Source organism: Propithecus coquereli, unplaced genomic scaffold (genome assembly GCF_000956105.1).
Source record: "Propithecus coquereli isolate 6110/MARCELLA unplaced genomic scaffold, Pcoq_1.0 Scaffold2, whole genome shotgun sequence".
Lineage (NCBI taxonomy): Eukaryota > Metazoa > Chordata > Mammalia > Primates > Indriidae > Propithecus > Propithecus coquereli.
Window position 1 is genome coordinate 3,011,693 of NW_012144966.1, and position 6,538 is coordinate 3,018,230.

General features: G+C 47.8%; 1 pseudogene across 1 annotated transcript; it reads left to right on the top strand.

Annotated features, from left to right (window-relative positions):
• The first annotated feature begins 1,627 nt into the window (after window positions 1-1,627).
• Window positions 1,628-2,963, top strand: LOC105809775 (annotated as a pseudogene). Its single transcript, XR_001137464.1, has one exon. The product of XR_001137464.1 is annotated as a POU domain, class 5, transcription factor 1-like (transcript).
• Window positions 2,964-6,538: the final 3,575 nt, after the last annotated feature.

Sequence of the window (6,538 nt, forward strand, 5' to 3'; positions counted from 1 at the left end):
GAGAAGGCATACCCAGTTTCATTTCCCCTCATTGATTTATTTAAAAGAAATATTTACAGCCTAATCCCTGTCTTAATTTAGGGCTCTGGTGACTTTTACCTACAGAAATCAAGACTTAGTTACAGCTCCTTAAGTGAGCAAGCAGCATGTAGTTTCCCTTTCTTCTTTCTTACTCTCTAGCTCCTAGTTTCCTTCTCAGTCTCGTGGGGATCCTCAGAAGGGAATTCTATCACTAATCTCCCTTTATCTTCTAATGTTTAAGATTAACTAGAGCAGCTCCAGGAAGAAAGAGATCCCCCATAGATACATTTGTAGGCCAAAGAGGAAGGTGACTGCTTACAATTCTACATGTCCAAACTCTTGTCTCCCCACCTCCCCAAAGGGAGCAGCCACTTCTTGACGGGGAAGGCAGGTACATATCCAACTCCCGGCCTCTCAGCAGTATAGAGATGAGTGAGAACAGGAGGAAAACCCTGGGAAGTGCCTGAGGATTTCCAAGAGAGGGTGGCTGTCTTCCCCAGAGGATGCTGCCCAAGTGGTATTTCAGAGAATGATGGCACATCAGTGACAGAAGGAACCTCAGAGATCTTCAAGTCCAACATGCTCATTTTACAAATGAGGAAACTGAGAACCCAAGAGAGGAGGTGATTTGCTCAAGGTCATGCAGCTTGTGAGTGGAGAGGAGGGAAATGTCTAAAGGTGAGACAAGGATTTCCAGAGCATTGGAATATACTTTCAGGTACATCACCACTCCTGCTACCCCAGCCCTCTGGTTGCCTTGGATAGCAAAAGATCCCTTTGTAGAGACAACTGCCTTCCAGCTCACACTTGAACCCTAGAGGACTTGAGCGGCCTTTATTTGTTGGTTGTAGTTCCTTATTTCAAAGGAGGGGGTGAAACCTGCCCTGCCCAATATGGTAGCCACTCATCACATGTGACTACTAAGAGATTGGAATGTGGCTGGTCCAAATTGAGATATGTCAGATTTTGAAGACTTACTATGAAAAAAGAATGTAAAATATCCATTGATAACATTTTATATTGATTATTTGTAGAAATGATAATATTTGGGACATATAGAGTTAAGTAACATATATTTTAAAAATTAGTTTTACTTTATTAATGTGACTACTAAAAAATTTTAAATTGTACATGTAGCCTGCATTATGGTTTTATTAGATAGCCCTGGTCTAAAAGGTAAAAATCATAACTCTCAAATAAAAAAATGAACATGTGTCCAAGATGGTATTTAACACAACAATCAATGAGGGAACCAATGAAATGTTATGACCAGCATAAAGAACCAGCTAACATATTTATAAGCAATTTAACAATGAAATGTTAGGATACAATTGCTGGGTTGAATATAAAACTAGTTGATGAACAACAGGCCATAAATCTTTGGGGTTATTTGTCCACTCAACAAAAATTATCTACATCTCTACTGGACAAATATTTATAAATTAACAAGTAACTTCATTAAGTCTGGGACTTTTAATTAATAGGAAACAATGAGATGTGCTAAGTACATTCCACTGGACTAACGTCCGATAGAAATATAAGGCAAACCAGTCCCTGGGCGAGCCCTATTTCACCAGGCCCCCGGCTTGGGGCTCCTTCCTACCCCATGGCGGGACACCTGGCTTCGGATTTTGCCTTCTCACCCCCGCCAGGCGGTGGAGGCGATGGGCCAGGAGGGCCGGAGCCGGATTGGGTTGGCCCTCGGACCTGGCTAAGCTTGCAAGGCCCTCCTGGAGGGCCAGGAATCGGGCCGAAGGTTGGGCCAGGCTCCGAGGTGTGAGGGATCCCCCTGTGCCCCCCACCGTACGAGCTGTGTGGCGGGGTGGCATACTGTGCACCTCAGGTTGCAGTGGGGCTAGTGCTCCAAGGTGGCCTGGAGACCCCTCAGCCCGAGGGCGAGGCCGCAGCCGGAGTGGAGAGCAGCTCTGAGGGGGCCTCCCCCAAGCCCTGCCCTGCCCCGCCGGGTGCTGGGAAGCTGAAGGAGAAGCCGGAGCAAAACCCTGAGGAGGCCCCGGACATCAAAACTCTGCAGAAAGAACTCGAGCAGTTTGCCAAGGTCCTGAAGCAGAAGAGGATCACCCTGGGGTACACCCAGGCTGACGTGGGGCTCACCCTGGGGGTTCTCTTTGGGAAGGTGTTCAGCCAAACCACCATCTGCCGTTTTGAGGCTCTGCAGCTCAGTTTCAAGAACATGTGTAAGCTGCGGCCCCTGCTGCAGAAGTGGGTGGAGGAAGCTGACAGCAATGAAAATCTTCAGGAGATATGCAAAGCAGAGACCCTAGTACAGGCCCGAAAGAGAAAGAGAACGAGCATCGAGAACCGAGTGAGAGGCAACCTGGAGAACTTGTTCCTGCAGTGCCCGGAACCCACCCTGCAGCAGATCAGCCACATCGCCCAGCAGCTTGGGCTCGAGAAGGATGTGGTCCGAGTGTGGTTCTGTAACCGGCGCCAGAAGGGCAAGCGATCTACTGGTGACTATTCACAACGGGAGGAGTTCGAGGCCGCTGGGTCTCCTTTCTCAGGGGGACCAGTGTCCTTTCCTCTGGCCCCAGGGTCCCATTTCGGTACCCCAGGCTATGGGAGCCCTCACTTTACCACCCTGTACTCCTCAGTCCCTTTCCCTGACGGGGAAGCCTTTCCCTCTGTCTCCGTCAGCACTCTGGGCTCTTCCATGCGTTCAAACTGAGGTGCCTGCCCTTATAAGAATGGGGGGCTGGGCAAGGGGGGAAGCTCGGGAAGGAGAACCTGGAGTTAGTTTGTACCAGGGCTTTTGGGATTAGGTTCTTCAATCACGAAGGAAGGAATTGGGAACACAAAGGGTGGGGGCAGGGAGTTCTGGGGGAGCTTGCTGGAAGGTGAAGTTCAACGATGCTCTTGATTTTAATCCCCACATCACTCATCACTTTTTTCTTAAATAAAGAAGTCTGGGACACAGTAGATAGAAAAAAAAAAAAAAAAGAAATATAAGGCAAACCACATACGTAATTTTAAATTTTCTAGTAGCCACGTTAAACAAAATAAAAAGAACAGGTGAAATTAATTTAAATAATATATTTCACTTAACCCAATACATCTAAAATATTATCATGTCAACATGTACTCTGCATAAAAATATTAATAAGATATGTTATAATTTTTGTCATACTGAGTCTTTGAAATCCAGTGTAGATCATACACTTACCGCCCATCTCAGTTCAGACTGGCCCTATGTCAGGTGCTCAATAACCACACAGGGTTAGTGGCTATTGATCAGACAGCGAGATTCTAGACAATCCTTAGGTGGCCTTTTGCCTGCTATGGTATTGAAAGGATGTCTACTTTATCTGCCTTATTTCCATGTATTGAGTGTTTTTTCTGACACTATCCAGAACTTCATATGAAATAAGGGGGCCTCATGTGATTATAGAGGCTCAAGATAAAAAAAAAAAAAATGAAATAAGGGGGCCTTGGGGATGTCCGCAGTGGAAACATTCACATAGTGGATCCAGAGTATCTGGCATCAAACCCTCACAAGGTATTTGGGATAATTAAATAAGATGATACACATCATGTCTAGCATAGTGTCTGGCCATGAGAAGTGCTCAGTATTAGTTCCTTGCCTCCCTGTATACCACCCCCTGCAACCCATGTTCAGACTGCAGCAGACAGACCAGCCTCTCCTGATGAGGGAGAGAGCTACTCGGTGAGTCATCGGTAACACACGGAGAGGCAGGGACTCGCCCCAGCAAGAGGAGAAAGTACTGCTGGCTGAGAAACCCTTTTCAGAAACTTCCCACGTTTTCAGTGCTTACTCATCCAGAACTCTCTGCAGCCTGCAATGGGACTCAAACTGCTTCCTCCTCCCCTTATTCCCAGAAAGGCTGTGAAAGAGAAAAGCAGGTCAAATCCCCTAAAGCCTAGAAGGGACTACTGTGCTGTCCATTCCACAGAGGCCTGAAAGTGATCCCCAGACTCAGCCAGACACCACAAAACCAGCATTTCTCCTGGAGTCTCGGAAGTGTTCATTTGGTAAAGGAGGAAGTGAGGTCACAGAAGGCTGATAAGGGAGGACCACACCCTTCAGTAAAAATGCACACACGGGAGACTTTCTACCAGGTGCAGGCAGGCCTGACTGTCAGGCATTCCTGCCACCCCGGCCGTTCCCAGGTGCCGCCTGCTCCGAGTGGCTGGTGCCTATGCCACGCCCATCACTGCTGGAATGGTACCTCTGGGTGGTGTCCTTTCCTCACCCTCCCAAGGCACCTCCAGTGCGTGTGGTCTCTCACACTTCAGTCCTCATACCTGCTGCTCTCTTGCGAGGCAGGCCCTTTCTTCATTTCTCCTCCTTTCTCTTCACCAGCTTAAAAACAAAAACAAAACAAAACAAAAAACACTCCCCTGTAACCTGCCTGGCTCGTAGCCCTTGAAAGAGACTCTGCTGACTGGACCAGGGAGTGTCACCTGAGTCAAAACAACAGTGGCCATTGGCTGGCTAGCAACGTGGGTGGCCCGGGTGGAAGAACTGGGACTGTCAACGGAAAAAAGACCAAAGTCTGTAAAATAATTTTAAAGAGATTTACTGTGAGCCAAATTTGAGGACCATGACCCGGAGCGACGCCCAAGAGGTCTTGAGCAGTGGACTCAGTGTGGCTGGGTTACAGTTTGGTTTTATACATTTCAGAGAGACAGGGGTTACAGGTAAAGTCATAAATCAAAACATGGGAGGCATACATTGATTTGGCCCCAAAAGGCGGGACATCTCAAAGCGGGGGCTTACAAATCATAGGTGGATTTAGGGATTCATTAGTTGACCATTGGCTGAAAGAGTTAGGTTTTGTCTAAAAGACCAGGAATCAGCTGAATGGAATGTTTGAGGGTCTTTTATCTGTTACATGATGCTATATGAGAATCAGGTTGGGAAGTAAACGACATCATGAAAAACCTGTTTACTGAGATTTTATCATTTGTAGGCATGACTCATCTGGCCTCCTTAGGGAGGAATTTCGAGCAAAAGAAAAAAGATCAGAGTTTAGTCCTCAATACCCTTAGGCTTGTTAATGGGTTACAAAGGATGTCCCCAAGAAGGGAGGGGGCATGATAAGGCATGTCTGACCTCCTTCCTCCTGGCAGGCAATTTAGTTTTAGGATATTCCTTTGGCCACGATGGGGTCCATTTAGTCAGCCGGTGGCGGGGGTGAGCCTTAACATTTTATTTTAGTTCACAGGCCGGATCAGTCACACTGCTGTTTCTCCCTAGAACCTGAATTAATTCTATAAATTGTGGCTTGGAGTGACAAAGGGTACTAGAAGTTGTCTGGATTCTAGGCTTGGGGCCTATGGCAGCCATTTTGGAGTCATCTCCGAGCTAATGAACAAACAGAGGGAGCTGATTTGCAGAGAGTGGAACAGCAAAGAGGCACACAGAGGGAAATAGAGGTGGGGCCGGGGGTCCTTCTGTGGCTCTCTGGCCTTCTCAGTGTCCTGCTCCAGGTCAAAGACCCCGGGCCACGTAGCTCATCTCCTGAGCTTGGGCTCCGTAAGATCCCTCCACCTTCTCAGTAAGAGCTTCTTTGTCACCTTTGCTAGTTTGAAGAGATTTTTATCTCTTGAAGCCAAAAAGGTCTTGGCTAGAATACCGTCCTCTGAGACTCAGATCGAATGACCCTTTCCCCTGGCCCTCCCAAAGCACTCAGCAAGCCCCTGCCACAGCCCCACTGTCCCTGCAGGGGCCCTTCGCTGCCTCCCTGTCATCTATTGCTACTGCTTTGTGACAAATCACTCCAAGATTCATTGGCTTAAAACACAATCATTTATCATACGTTGGGATCCAATGGGTCAGAATCCAGGGAGGGCTCAGGTGGATGGATTTTCTGCCCTTATGGCTTTGGCTGAGGTCACTCAGTGCTATTCAGGTGGTGACAAGTTGGCCTGGAGGCTCCGAGATGACTTCACCTGCATGCCTGGTGCGTCCCCGGGGATAGCTGCAGGGCTGAGCACAGGTGCGGCTGCTGACTAGAGTGTGGTCTCTCCAGCATGCGGCCCGGGGCTTTCAGAGAGTGCTCCCAGAGACAGGGAGGGAAGCCGATAGTTCCTCAATGCCTGGTCTTAGACCCTGGAGAGCATCATTTGTACTATATTCTGTTGGTCAAAGTAGTCACAGAACCTTCTAAAATCAAGGGGAGGGGACACAGACCCCCACCTATCTATGGGAGAAGTGTCAAAGAATTTGTTGCTATCTTTAATACACCATTTTCCCTCTCGCACTTTTTTCTGTGGGAGTTTCTGAGTATAGCTGGTTCAATTTGCATAATCTCAGTGTGACTCAGTGGGTCTTCACTGTACCGCTGCTACTCATGGCTTCTATGCATTGAAGGCCTCCTCGAAGCCAGGCACCACTTACCTGCACCTCACCTGTATTGTTTTCTTATAATCACAACACCTTAAAGTGCAGATTCTGTTATGCCTATATCACAGGAGAGACCAGGAGAAGTTCAGGAACTTGTCTAAGGAAGGGCCAGGTCTTATCTACTACCAAGCC